The 15,772-nt window shown below is 39.1% G+C and overlaps 1 protein-coding gene across 5 annotated transcripts in view; it reads right to left on the bottom strand.

The window, feature by feature from the left end:
* Positions 1-15,772, bottom strand: part of SIPA1L1 (signal induced proliferation associated 1 like 1) — a 223,412-nt gene that overhangs the window by 135,706 nt on the left and 71,934 nt on the right. For 3 of the 5 annotated variants that reach the window (XM_030482943.1, XM_030482947.1, XM_030482945.1), the window contains one exon: positions 1,524-1,598. The exons of the other annotated variants lie outside the window; for them this stretch is intronic. The gene's annotated coding sequence lies outside the window, so the exon portion shown is untranslated. The remainder of the gene's footprint in view (positions 1-1,523; positions 1,599-15,772) is intronic. 5 annotated transcript variants of the gene reach the window in all.

The raw sequence follows: 15,772 nt of genomic DNA, 5'->3' as shown, positions 1-15,772 counted from the left end.
ATTCTCTAATTCTGGCCTACAATCATCCCCTCACATTACAGATGCATTCAGCTTCCAAACCAGGAGAAAACTAACACAGCAACAAAACCTAGACAAGTCTTTTTGTTGAGATGATGCAGCAGATCAACTTACGGTTAAGTGTGAGAACTAGGAGAGGAACAGAAGAGGAACAGAAACAAGACTCCAAGCTTTCAGGATACTGCTTACCTGTAATGCCAAACCACCAGCCATAACTTCAGTTTACAGACATTTTCAATAAACTTTACTGTATCTTAAAGATTTTAAGAACATGTGTAGCCTTCCAAGGTGGAGAAGAAAAAGCAAAATAGAACACATATATATAGAAAACCTATGGCTTAACTAAATTGAAATTAGCCTGTATTACAGCACTCAAAGGAATGTCTCTTTGTGAAGGCAAATATATCTAGCTCAACTTACTCCATATATTCCTATTGCTTAACTATTTGTGAAGCTGTTTATTTCCCTGAAATGTGTTTCTAAATTCAGAAATCTCTCACAATTCCTCTTATTCAAGCCAAAGCAAGCTGTGTCACAAGCGTGCACAGCCCTTCATTCATACTGTACCACATATTGCAAACACCATCTCAGTAGCCACTGCCTACTGCTGACCTTACACTATGACTTTCAAAATGAAGACGAAACACAATGTTTAAGGAACTGATTAACATATACAATGCATCCAGAGTATGAAAATCAGTATTTCTAGAAGAAAGGAGCTTTAAAGACTGGCCTTCACAGTATTCATGTCTAAAGAAGCAAAAATACAATTCTTCAGCAATCCCAGAAAAGCCCTACTTCCACAGTCCAATGCAAATAATTAAATTAAGTGCAAATGAAGATCTCACTGGGTGCCTATCTTCATCTTCATACACCTAGATATTTGCACAGATTTGGTTAGCCATACTCCTATGATGATCTATCGAGTTCTGAGACTGCTGGCAGACCAAGTTAGGTAGGCAGCTCAAGTCCCTCCCTTTTCCTCCTGCTCAAAATTTCTGAACCAGAAAAACAAATCAATCCCATAACTCTTCTCCAATATGTTCTCACAATCCAGAGTGCGCCTTTGGCTTTCATTCCAGTGCTTAATCCCAAAACACAGCTGTAAAGTATAAAAATCAATTAATAATGTTTTGATGTAAGACAGTGCACCCAGACACTACACAGGACAGATTTACTATTCTCATCCTGAAATAAAACATTCAGAAGTCTCCAGAGACTTGTTTTTCCACAAATGTTGACAGAGACAAGTACTGCTTTTATTATCAATGTCTAAGCTTATAATAGAAGTATACTATTCATTTCAAATGACCAAAGCCAAAAAAATAAGCTTTCCCTGAGCATCGATCATTACTCTCAATTATGAATCATGAAAACCATATTATGTACTAAATACATCCAGTTTTTAAACTGTTCAGACTTCTCCGCACACCCACATTCCTATTAATGCATTCAGCTAATTTCATATCATGAATTTTATGTTCATAGAAAAGACCTCCACTTACAGAAAGATGGTTCATCTTGGAAATAACAGGCATTTGAAGAAGGGCACGGGATACCACTTTTCAAAGATGCAGCAGCTGGTAAAATAGAGACAAAACTAAACAAAAATACACAGATAAAACATTCTTGTTCAGAGTTAACTAGTTCAAGACCTAGATAGCCAGTGAGTTGGAGAACAATATTCCTGGGGAAAAAAAAAAAAAAAAAAAAAAAAAAAAAAAAAAAAAACACCTTCCAATAAAAGCATGTGCCACAAAATCTCAGCATTATCAAACAGCAATACTTGGCCCAAGCCATCCAGGACTTCTTAAAAACAAAAAAGTTTTAAACCAAAAAAGATTATCTGCATTTTGCCTACCTTCAGAACCTACTTTTGTTACTCACTCTTGCTTGCTGATTATAAATCAACTCCTCCCACTTTTCCTTGTCCTGTTCCCTCCCTCCTCTTCTTTCCCCTTTTTTATTTTAAACAGTCTCTGGCTCCTACAGCCTTCCCTTCCTCCCCTCCGAGAGCCAGAGCTCTGTCTCCCAGCCTAGCATCTTCTCACTCCTTTCTGTCCTTCAGCCTCTGGCTGAATCACAATCATTTCCTCCCTCCCTCTGCAGTTGATGCCAGCACAGACAGCACCGAGTACCGAACAGATTGTCCCTGCACTCTCATCTTGGAGACCCACAGCTCTCAGAGACTGGTATCTCAGAGGTAAGCAATGCAAGCAGAAGACATACTCAGGCCCTGCAGCCATGTACTGGGGTAAGCTCAGGTGCCCCACCAGACCCTGCAAAGCAGCCAGTGTTGCAAAACAGTGAGTGAAGCAAAATTAGCATACTTCAGCAAAATTAGCTGCCAGAACAGTAAACCCAAACTGACAGCGTGAAATCTGTCCAAGGTGAAAGTCTTTCACAAAACAAAATTGGGACAGCGCTGCCACAGCAAAACAGCCCCTAATTTCCAAGGGATGGTACTGCCAGAGCTACTCATCTAAATAACTGCAGATTAAACGAAACAGAACACTGGGGGTTTTCCTTCACTGCAAGTCCCAGAGCTCTGACTGATGAGTCAAGACAGCACTAACATTTCCAGAATGGCATTTAGGGCAAACCATCAAATCAGCAGATGGGAGAAGCCAGGACTACTCCATCCAAAGGGGGCATCAGCTTAAAAGCATTCAGTGAATTAACAGGTAGGCCAAACCCAAGCACGTTCTATTTAAAACTTTTTTCCCCATTTGCAGTTCAATGGTGTAAGCTGGCTACACTTTATTTTTGGTAGCGTTACCAGCTGAGGTTTTCAGGTTTGCTTTTTAAGTCAAGAAAACAGAACAACTATAACTACAATTCAAGTAGCAGGATTTATGATTTCAACAGCTGTTCGCAAGTGAGATTAATTCGACTAATGATGGGGAAGAAAACAAATGGGGGGCAGGGGGAATCAACCTTTACTCAAAGTGTAACATTTTCATAAGGTCAGTAACAATTGTCAATTGCAAGTTTTATTTTTAGCAAATATCCTCAAATTTTCTTCCTGGTTAAAAAAGGCCAAACTTATGTAAAACTCTGCTGCACAACTACATTTTCAGTCCTACAGCCATTTGGAATTATTTTCTACTTGTTTTGCACTTAGAATGCCTTCCCAGACATAAAACAGATTAAACAGAAGTTATCAGAAAAACTACATGGAAAAATACACTAAACCAGATTGAATTTGCATCTGTTTGTCTTAAGTTGCTCTTTACTGTCTTGGTTTTACCAATGTAGTCTTACAGGGAATTAAATAAAGGAAAAGATACAGTGCCTTCTTAGAGCAGGGGTTTCAGTGTGCTGTTTGAGCAGTGTAATTGACAGGGCTAGCAAAGGATGTTCAATGCTGGTTCAGTAATTCACAGAAGAAATTTGTCAAGCCATTCAGGAAAAGAGCCATGAGAGATTTCTGGACAGTCTCCAGCCACCATAACTTCAGCTTTCAGCACATGTAGCTGTGTTACAGCTATTTCAACAGATATTTTGAACCACGGTCCTTGACTAAGTGATTCCAGTCATCAAACAGGGAGACCTATCAGCTAGGCAGTCCGAAGATCTATATTACCATGTACATTTTTATCAGATACCTAGCAATACTGTATGTTGCTGAACTTATAGCAGGTCTGCTTAAATGACATAGTACAGTAAAAATAGTCACACAGGCCACTCATTTCTCTGGCTTTTTATATCTTTGCAAGCCAGGAACCTCCTTCTCTGCACTCCTTCATCCTGCTCTGACTCAGTCAAGAAGACCTTTAAGTCAGTCCTAAGCCTTGCCCGGATAGGAACTGCATAATAACACCACACATGCAAGTAGGTGGTTAGTAATACCAACATGGGATTGGTTATTCTGTCCAAGACTTCCTGAGTGAAATACCAGTCCAGGAAAGCTCTGCAAGATAGCTTTGGGGGTGGCAGGCTACAAATCACACTCACAACAAAAGATGAGGAGCGTTATCTTTTCAGTTTGGAAAAAATACCAACACTGCTCTCATGCTCAGTAAGAATGAGTTACTTAACGGTGGCTTTTCAACAGCATCCTTACTTGGACAGCCTACATCGATTCTGGATCTCACCCAGGCCATCAAAGCCTACAGAGACAACTAAACTTCTGGTGGCACTTAGCATTGCCAGCCAGCTTTAGAATCTGGTTGAGATGAGGGACCCTGATACTGAGGGCTCCACAAGGAAGCAACAAGAAAGTTAACAAAAGTAACACTCAAAATACATTCTCCTGTAAAAATAAAAAAAAAAAAACAAACAAAAAAAAACCACAAAAAAAACCAAAAAAAAAACACCCCCAAAAAACAAAACAAAAACAAAAAAACCTGATCGCAGAATGGTTAGGGTTAGAAGGAACCTTAAAAGACCATTTAATTCCAATCCCCCTGTCACAGGCAGGAACACCTTCCACTAGAGCAGGCTGCTCAAAGTTCCATCCAGTCTGGCCTTAAACATCCACAACCTCTCTGTGCAACCTGTTCCAGTGCCTCACCACCCTCACGGTGAAGAATTTTTTCCTAATATCTGATCTAAATCTTCCTTTTGTTAGCTTAAAGCCATTCCCCCTTGCCCTACCTCTACATGCCCTTATAATCTTTGACATCCTTGATCTTTGAATTGTCCTTGATGCCCTTGATCTTTAAATTAGAAAAACTAACACACAGTTCTATCCAGCTATTCACAATAATGTACTAGAGTATATAAATAACTAGCCTAAACTTCTAAGCTATCACTGATATGCTTTGAGAACTAGTAAAACACAGGAGATCTCAGAGCAATACAAAACAGGTTCCATGTCCTTTAACAGTAGTGAAAGAGTGGGAAATTACTGAAGAAATGGTAAGACAATGTAATTCTGATGCTTAGAAAAATTTGGATATGTTACTGGGGAAAGAGAAAAGGGGTAAAAATCAATTTAAGTTAGAGGAAAAAGACAAATTACAGTCAGGAAGCCACATCAAACCAATGTAACATTCTCTCTTGGATAAATCTCTTAGTGCAGCAGCAGGTGTAGTTTACATAACTGATACTTCTGACACTGTTCAACATGATCTGGAGACATCCAATATAATCAGTGTATATCAGCATAACTACTACAAAGTTTGTTTTCAGAGAACTAAGGCAGTGGCTCAGTATAAAAAAAGGAAGGCATTTCAGGTTGCTTCCGCTCTATCCAGCCTGGCCACTGAACACCGCCAGGAATGGAGCATTCACAACTTCCTTGGGCAACCCATTCCAGTACCTCACCACCCTCACTGTAAAGAACTTCTTCCTTATATCTAATCTAAACTTCCCCTAAGTTTGAAGCCATTACCCCTTGTCCTACCACTACAGCCCCTAAGGAAGAGTTCCTCCCCAGCATCCTTATAGATCCCCTTCAGATACTGGAAGGCTGCTATGAGGTCTCCACGCAGCCTTCTCTTCTCCAGGCTGAACAGCCCCAACTCTCTCAGCCTGTCTTCATACGGGAAGTGCTCTACCCCCCTTATCATCCTCGTGGCCCTTCTCTGGACTTGCTCCAACAGCTCCATGTCCTTTTTATGTTGAGGACACCAGAACTGTACGCACTACTCCAAGTGGGGTCTCACAAGAGCAGAGTAGAGGGGCAGGATCACCTCCTTTGACCTGCTGGTCACGCTTCTTTTGATGCAGCCCAGGATACGGTTGGCTTTCTGGGCTGCAAGCGCACACTGCCGGCTCATGTTAAGCTTCTCATGAACCAACACCCCCAAGTCCTTCTCCACAGGGCTGCTCTCAATCTCTTCTCCACCCAGCCTGTAGCTGTGCCTAGGATTGCCCCAACCCAAGTGCAGGACCTTGCACTTGGCTTGGTTAAGCTTCATAAGGTTGGCATCGGCCCACCTCTCAAGTGTGTCAAGGTCCCTCTGGATGGCATCCCTTCCCTCCAGCATATCAACCGAACCACACAGCTTGGTGTCGTCAGTAAACTTGCTGAGGGTGCCCTCAATCCCACTGTCCATGTCACTGACAAAGATGTTGAACAAGACAGGTCCCAACACCAATCCCTGAGGGACACCACTTGTTACTGTTTTCCAACTGGACATTGAGACGCTGACCACAACTCTTTGCATGTGGCCATCCAGCCAGTTCTTCATCCACCGAGTGGTCCATCTATCAAATTGATGTCTCTCCAACTCAGAGACAAGGATGTCGTGCAGGAAAACAAAGATGTCGTGTGGGAAAAGATAATTAAAGCAATAAAAAAAAACCCACCAAAAAGAAAAAAAAACCACCCCAGAACACCGCACATAGAGAATAAGCTATCTAAAGAGCAATAAAGCAGAAAAGAACTTGGGGAGCTGTATCAGATCACAGACTAAGTAAGCATCATAAACCCGATGCTGTTCCCAAAAGCCAAATATCAGCCTGGAATGTGTTAAGACTGAGGCACAACAAGTTAAAGTATTTCAAGTCTACTCAACGCCATTGTCCTAGCTTTGAAATACTATTTAGATCTTTATGTATTCTAAAGAATAGATCCTAACAGCTGGTTCTAAGGTAACTAAAACAGACTGACAGCAAATGAAAATAAAACTTCACCTTCTTGATAAAGTTGTGGATATTTGGTTTTCCAAGAAATATTAACAGTAAATAAATGTGGTCTTTATGTGTAAACTCATTTTTGTGACTTATTTAAAGTGACAGTGTACATGAAAAGATATCTCTTTCCCTTCGCCTCCCCTCCTCAAACACAAGAGTTACTTCCAAGTTCAATCTTCTCTTTTCTTGGTCTTGCAAAAATAACATGAAATACTTTAAATAGAATTTGTGCAGTTACCAAAAAAAGATGCACACGCTAATACTGATACCCATAACAATTCTACTGCTTTCTCACATTTGGCAATTCACCCTCAGCAGTCACAATTTTAAACTATTTCAATGTTAGGGTTTTTTCCAGTAGGAAAGTAGCTACATTCTGATTCCAGTTCATGTCATACTTAATATAAAACAATTTAGACTTGACAGAATTGTCTCTGCACACCGATTTTAACTCTTATCATGCATGTATTTTAGCTCCTATTTTATTTTTCAGCTTTCCTGTGAAACAGCAGTACCAAATCATACTTCACCAAAACCCAACATGTATTTACAGAAGTAAAGACAGACACAGAGCATCTATCAGAGCTGAAGTGTCAACAGCACATGCCAAAGTATGACACCATCTTTCAGCCTTTTAAGGAATTCAGACTTTCACCAACTCTTGTTTAGATTTTACACCACCATGGCTCCAATTCCTCCACCAACACTCCTTTCTGCTAGAAATTTAATAATAGTAAGTTATTCATATACACATTAGTTTCTATGAACCAGGAGATTGAAACTAAGTGGCAAACACACACACTCATAATGGTCATAAAACTAGAACTGGACAGCATTCCCCTTTTCCTTTAAAAAACGTGTGCATATCTACAGGTTCAGAGATCTAAAAGCCAGAATAACATGAAAAAACAGTTTGAAAACCCAAGACTTTTATATATCATGTGAAAATATTCGCTATATCATGTGAAAATATTTGATGAAGGACAGAACAAGACTTTAATTACATCTCCAGGACTACTCTAAATCATCTGTGAAAACAGACCATGAAGTCTGGGTCTAATAGACATGCACGAGAAGGAATGCAAACCTCCTCTATTTATAGTAAGAATACCTGCAGTACTGCAAGAGGAAAGAAGGTAACCACTAGCATATGTACAAAAAGGTACATACGTCTCTAGTACTACAGACAGAATGCAGTGTTTGCGGATACATGAGCACCCACTTTCAAAAACAGAACTCGAAACATCCCTATATCTATTTGGTGTGTACGATAGATTTCATAAAGCTTTAAAAACAAGCCTTAACATCTCTTTTGCCTTACATTTGCATTAATAGAGAAAACATCAAGAATCTGGCATACAAGTTAGAGAAAAACATAAAACACCACAACAGAAAACAAGTTACCACCCGAAGTTATGACATCCACCTCAACAGGGAGGCACCATTACACCTGAAGGGAGATAAATGCTATGGAAAATAGGGAATAGCAATGATGTTACTGCCTTACAGAAGGCTGCTCTCTCTCCTAACATAGTATTTTCCACCAGAAGACAATTCTCAAAGAATCCATTGCCTACATTTTGTTATTGTTTGGAATTTGGAAACTTGAGACTGAACAAACTGTGCTGAGCTCATAATGATCACACCACCAACCTTATTCACCAACAGGTCTTCACAACCACCAACTCCCAGGTACAATAAAGAAATTTGTGAAGCCTCAATGCCTTTAAAAGGCAAAAAAATCCCCACTCTGTATGGAGAAACCAACAATTAAAAGTGACAGTAGTAGTATTTACCTGTGGCAAATCAGCAGTATAATTTCAAGCTCATGGCTCCTGGTCTGATATTTTCATTTTTAGACAACAGTTTTTCTACACATCAGGTAAATCTTTACATATCCAACCTCTTAGCCACAAAACACAAATAAAAAAATAAAAAAAAAAAAAAGAAATAAAATCACATTAGAGAATATACAGGTGTCTAAACATCTGCTGAAGTCCAAAAAAGAAATCCTACATTATTGTGAAGGATTTCAGTCTTGAAAAGATTAGCCAGAGGCCTCTCAGTATCATCAGCAAAACTGCCTAGCATTGGGGTTTGCTTTGTTTTGGAGATAGGGATAGCCAAGCTTCTTTTTCAAAGTATTTTGTCCAAATAAAGATGATTTTACATAAGACCCCATTCCAACAGAAAAAAGTTAGTTCATTACTGGATTTAAAAGTCTGTACTTGCCCAAATACAAAAAGCACCATAAGGTTTATATAAAAACTACAAAATATTGGCCTATGTGTTACATTTTGTATTAATTGTACTGTTATGAGAAAGGTCAACAATGCTGAGGTTTCTCCTGTTCTTGACTGCGACAGATCTATCATTACCCTGTATACTCTTATCAAGATAATTCATGTACTAAAAATACACACGGCAAAAACCCTCACACTAATAAAAGGGACTTCAGAAAATAATTACTAAATCTAATTAATAATACAAAGTACCTTCTCTGACTAACAAAGAATTTACAGCGCTATCTTACATTCAGGGTCAGCTTTGATTCATGTAAACTCACAGCACTGGAGATATGAGCTTCTCAGCTGCTCAAACCAGGAACAAGACTTCCTGAAACACCACCTTCTTGTATAATATAAATATATTTTACACAAGATACAAAGTAACATATCTGTGCCCTCTACTTTAATGTACTTTACATTTTAGTATTACAAAACTGAAAAAAAACAAAAAAAAAACCTATGTACATAAATGTGCTCCTCTGCTACAAAGCACAAAAGCATTTTGACATGGCTGTTTCTGATTTTTGCTAATGCTTACTATTAAAAACACTTCAATATAGTTTTGCAATTTCTTGTCAGATGTATTTACTGTACAAACACTATTTTTCAAACACTAGATCTGAAATTGCAGGTCTGGTCACCTGTGCTAAAAATAAACTAATACCATAAGCACAAAGTTAAAATGTAAAAAAGCAAGCAAACACAGATTAAGAAAAAGATAAAAACTATGTTTTATGCCTCCACAGGTCAGCTGAAATAAAAAGTATGGAAGAAGGGTATTTTTAAATTCACATCAGCCACGATTAGGATGATCCTGAGCTGCACTGACAATCAAAATGCCAAGCAGAGGTACTGTTTCAACGCCTCACTGGTCAGTTTAGAACTGGAACACAAGCACTGCACACATATTAACACATAATTAAATTTTTTTTATAGGTAAACTGTATTTGCAATTGGCATGATAGAACAGGCAGCAGGCTCTTTAAGGCTCACAGCTGGAGCACCAAACCCAAACCTCAGCCTCAAGAGTTCGTTCTGTTTAAGAAAGGGAAGAGAAAGGTGTCGGTTCTCCATAGCTTACCAAAGGACAAGGAAGAAAACTTCCCATTTTTGCCATAATAGAATCATGCCCCCCCCCAAAAAAAAAGTCTGTCAGGAAAAAACAAAACCAGTAACTGTGGTACTTCAGTTATAACAGGCTAAGCAGCTCTTGTAGCACCTAAAAATTCTGTCTAATGGTCATACTTGTTCACACCTTCCACAGCAGAATTTCAAAGTATGTATTAATACACTTTTGCAATTTCCCACACACAGAGTACAGCTCCAAGGGTCTCTAAAGGTTTCTTACATCGATTTGCTTAAGAAATGACTCATTTAAGGGAAAGGCTAAATCTCCATTTTCATTTAATAGTCAGAATTAGAAAACCGCTTAAATCCTGGTTATATAAAAATGTCAGAAGGTCAGCCACAATCCTCTTTGCACTGTAGATGAACAATTCCAGAAGTGTCCTTAGAGCACCCAGACCATTTTGTTCATTGGCTGAACAAAGTATGGGCAGAAAGCACGCAACTGCATAACTATTCTAGACAAATGAAGAGCCATATTATTTGGTGAACATGGAGTAACAGTAAAAGTAGTAATAAAAATGCAGCAGAAATGCCTTTAGACATGTCCGTAGAGGTTTTATTCATCTGGGGTAATCAGAGGAATATATAAACCCTAACCATACAATTTTCCAAACCCTGGAAAATTTCACATGCTGCAATGATTCACAGCTCTGAAGCACCCACTGTTACTGTTAGGTGACTACACCAAGCAGATAATCAAGCATGATAAGCAGACCCATTACCTGGCATTTCTCAATTCCTTGCAGAATTAATTACACTGAAGACTATAAATTGCTGGATACCAATACCCTCATACTTAAATGCTCACAAAGAAAAAGCCCACAACACCACCCACCCATAGACAGCATTAAGAATTATTCTGTAAAGAACATTGGTCCTTTATCATATCAATGTATAAAAATTCTATCTTCAGAACCAAATGCAATCCTGCTCATTCCACTTAAAAAAAAGCTATTGCAGAATTAGAAGGGATAGGAGAATGACAACAAAGAGCAAAAGGTACTGGATTTCCTCATTCAGAGAGTCCTGAGCTGAAAGTCACCAGACATTAAGTAAGCCTACAGCTACCAATCTATCTTATATTCCTCCATTTACATCTGTTGCTGTGCTGTCAGAGGTAGCACCACTAAGCTAGAGGGAACTTCAATTTGACAAAATACAGTAAGCTAATTGTAAAATTAGATTTCGGGATGAAAGACAACAGTTAAGTTTTTAGTGTATGACAAAATGCATCCAACTTGTCCAAATATTTAACCAGCTCTTTTGAATATCTTTCCAGTATCTATAAAGATGGCTGTAAGCCTCGACATTCCTTTCTACATCCAAACCATTTTAATAAAAGCAAAGCTAAAAAACCCAGACCAGCCCTTACTAATAAAGGAATAACAACTGCTTTGCAGAATAAGCCAAGAGAGAGTGCTTAGCCCACAACTTAATACCACAGCAAATATATTTAATAGCCACTGCCTTTACCTGCTCTTCTCTCAAGTTTTTGGTCTTACTAAATCTACCTCTGCTTCCCTTTGACAGGCAAGGACAGATGCAAGGAGCCAAGATTTGCAAGGAGCACACGTCTGACCCCTTTCACTCCCCCACAGCCGAGCATGTAAAAGTTTAAAGAATGCTATAAACCTCTGATTCTAAATTAATCTTAGCTGGGAAGGCACTCAGGCCCCAGACATTTTGCAGCTCATCCTCTTTCCAAGCAACCTTCTCCCAAGAGCCACTTGTTTCCAGGGAAGAGAGGCTGAGGCCTCAGATACCCCTTTGCAGAGGAACAAAGGGTGCACTGGTTCTCAACTTCAACCTTTCTCCTCAGCCGGTCTCTGCAAAGAGCTCTAGCACAGGTGCTAGAGGAAAGGAAGAGAGGAATAAAAAGAGAAAGCTATGCTGAAGAAGAGATGCCGAAAAGCAGTAGAGAAAATGAAGAAAGAAGAACAGAGAAAGAGAAGAAAGAACACAAAGAAAAAAAAAAATGTTAAACTTAACTTGGAGTTCAAACAGATTATTCAGTGCTTCCTCATATCCTGAAAAATCATGTCTATACTACTACATGTACATACACACACTGTACCTCTGAGTTATGGGCTTTACAAACACATTACCAAGAGTGCAGCAGCATGAGGAAGCGAGAACAGCAGTGGCTGTTCCTCTAAGGTATAACTGCCACACAAAGAAATCAAGAAAAAACAAAACAAAACAAACAAACAAAAAACCCCACCAAAAAAACCCCCCACAAACAAAAAAAAGAAAAAAAAACCACACACACACAAAAAAAAAAAAAAACCCAAAACACACACAACACCAAAACCAAAAAAAAAGAAAAAGATGTCTTCTGCAGTGTTTCTTGTGTCACAGCTACACATAAGCTTCCAAACAATCCCAAGTGTGCAGGACCAAGTAAATATATTGGCACAACCACCAGATGAGGAAACAGCTTTCCTGCTTTCGTTCTGTGTGCATGTGGAGTTGAGGAACTGAAGGCACTAAGGGCTGGCCAGGCCAGCACTGCTCCAGGTGCAGCCTAGAACAGCTAACACATCCAGACACACAGCCTCACAAAAGACAGGACACTGAAATGGATGAAGGAGAGGAACATCCTCACAGGATAGGGAAGATCTGCACGCACACAAAACACCTAACAGCACTAAAACCAGAAATTCCACCACACTGTATCACAACTTGGTTCTATCCAACCAATGTCTCAAATTCAGAAGACTATTCCACCATGGACTTCTCGGTTTAGAGAAAACTCTCACATATTTTCTAAGATACATAGATGTAAAAATTTAACTTAATGAGAAATCTTGCTCCTTCCCCTTCTATTTCTACTGGAGATGGACAGGCATGGGAGACACTAGAGCTCAAACACATGAAGACATTCAGGTTACTTCTGTAAAAATATCATACATAAAGGCAAAGCTGAAGTTTTCAACTACCCTGACAAGTTAGAAAATTGGTTGAAACTTCTGCAAATTACAAACTTCCTTTGTTAAAAAAAAAAACCAAAAAAAAAAAAAAAAACCCAAAACCACACAAAATCTTAGTGGTATCAAAGGTCAATACAATAAATAACACTGCTATGAGGTACTGAAGAACTGTGAATTAGTACCAAGTCTTCATGTATGGCATGTATGGAAGGAACTAGTGACTGATGACATTCATCTAACAACATATGCAAGGCAAAAGTCTGAAGAGGCCAACATGCTAAAAAACCCATACAAATGAAGATTAACAGGAAGCACTACTTATTAATTATAATACTACTACTGCTACAAAGACAACTGAGACTTCCTTTTTACAAGGAGTCGTGGAAAAGACAAGGGTAGGGGGTGCAAGTTATTCCTGGAGATTCCAACTGGACACAAGAGGAAAATTTTTCACAATGAGAACAATCAGGCATTGGGATAATTTCACCAGGGAAGCGGTGGATTCCCCAACTTCAGACACTTTTAAGATTGAGCTGGACAGGGTGCTAGGACATCTTGTCTAAACTGTGCTTTTGCCAAGAAAGGTTGGACCAGACAATCCTTGAGGTCCCTTCTAACCTGGTACTCTATGACTCTGTGACAATGCAAAAGCTACACAGCATCGTTCACATTATGATGTGTATATACTTTTATGCTATGTTATATACATAAAAAAGACATGACTAATGCCTCATGCTGATGGGATCTGTAAAGCTAGCATCACACTCTCTAGTAGACGCTGATCGTTATCTTTCATCAAGTAGAGCAGAGTCAAGTTGTGGTTTTGCATTATGCATAACCAGTGAATACAATTAGACTGAAAAGCAAGCTGATCTCCTCTGATCTCAGGTGGAAAGCGTGAACTCTGATCTTCACAGGTGACACCTCTGTGCGTTACTCCAATTTATGAGTTTGCTTCCTTGAATCTGTGTATGCAACAGAGAACTCTCAACACATGGTTGTGGCTAATCTTACGCAATCCACTAACATTTAAACAAGCAAGAATATCAAATAAGAGAGCAAAGCAGTTACATTTGTTTGGCACAGAGAAACTACAATTAGTTCTTCATTTCACAGTTCAAGGAGGATGCTGAAGAACCGGAGGAAAGAAATTAATATCCCTACAGAAAGAACACAAAGAGCAAGAGAAGGAGGGAATCTGATCTCCCATCAAGCAGAGATCTAAAAGAACCGCCAACGACTAGAAATTATACCCAAACATATTCAAGCTAGAGATGAGACTGCTTTTGTTTTCAGATAGACTGAATCATGTAAGAATTGCTCATTTTCAAATTCCCAGAAATATTCTCATTGAAACTGGATGCTTTCCAAATAAATGCTGTATTTCACCTTTTTCTATCTGAAGCAGATGACTTTAGTATGCAAATGATTTTAGGAAATCTAATGGTCAATACAGTTGTAGTAGTAGCAGTTGCGTATGTTCTCAAAAGACTTTATAAAGGAATCAAGCATTTTGCCTCTGCAGGTAAAAAAGCAAAGCAGAGAAGTAACACTAAGCCAAGGGCAGCACATGAATGAAGTTCACAGCTTCTAATTCCAATTTTGCTACTCTCTGGTCCCCTTATGATTTTGGGGTTTTGGGGGGTTGTTGTGGTTTTGTTTTTGGTTTGGGTTTTTTTTTTTTGAGAAGAGAGGTAGTTTGGTTTTTTTGTTGGTTTGTTTCGGGGGTTTGCATTGCGTTTTTGTTGTTTTGGGTTTTGTTTTTTTTTCCAGCCCATGAACTTACTTTTAGCTCCCTGTTTCACAGATTCTCCTTCTGTTCTGTGTCTCGGATTTAATTGCAAATTCTTGTTACTAACCTGCAACGCATTTTAACTGCTGAAATCTGTTGCTATTGAAGTTTAAGAAGTACAACAGCACACTATAGTTTAGCAACACACAAGCTGAACCATGCAGAAAAATCAAAATACTAGCGTTGCTCATTCTTCACCAGCCAGCCCCACAAAGTGTTAATATAGCAGGATCAACTACAGAAAACATCTCATTAATCAGTATACGTTCGTAGTCATGCATAGCACTAGGACCATAGTTACTAGTTCTAAGTTATACCACATTCCACATTTCAAAGGTAAAACTAGGAAAAATTCATACACACAATATACGCATTTAAGCTACCAACAGCTCTCCGCATTTATGCAAGCTACAGAACTCGTAATCCTGAGTTTTACAAAATCCATTCAATCTCCAGGGCAAAGGACTGCAGCAATTAAGCACCCAGACTCCTTGACAGTCTCCAGCAGGCTATGCTAAAAGCCATGCTGTTAAATCCTTGCAATCTTTTCTAATCCAAGCTAGCTACATTAAAGCTACCTTGGGTGTGTCTAACCATTCCGAAATTAGGAAATTCGCAGGCACAGCCTATGTATCCTCATTCTTGGCTTGTGTACTCAACAGGTGCCTGTAACAGCAAAGAGCATGGATCATTACAATCCACACCACCAAATCTTCAGTCATTCTAGACTAGGAAAATAGCGATCAAAGCGTAAGACCCTTGCCAGTTTACAGGCAGCCAAGAATTAATGGAACCCAGGCTCTTCTGTTTTCACTCACTCATATACATATGGTTGAAAGAATTGTATATTCAGAAGTCTCACACAATGAACTGAAGGTGAGACTTTGCTCATGAAGACCCATTTCCTATTATAATGGACATAGTAAGAACGTTATCCAGGTTTTTCTGAATGGTTCAACTGCAATTCTCTAGAATTGGATTACATTAAATTACCTCCTACTATCGCATGCCAATTTCTGCTAATTTACTGC

The sequence above is a fragment of the Strigops habroptila genome, chromosome 4 (genome assembly GCF_004027225.2).
Source record: "Strigops habroptila isolate Jane chromosome 4, bStrHab1.2.pri, whole genome shotgun sequence".
In the NCBI taxonomy this organism is placed as follows: domain Eukaryota; kingdom Metazoa; phylum Chordata; class Aves; order Psittaciformes; family Psittacidae; genus Strigops; species Strigops habroptila.
This window is presented reverse-complemented; position numbering and strand designations above follow the sequence as displayed.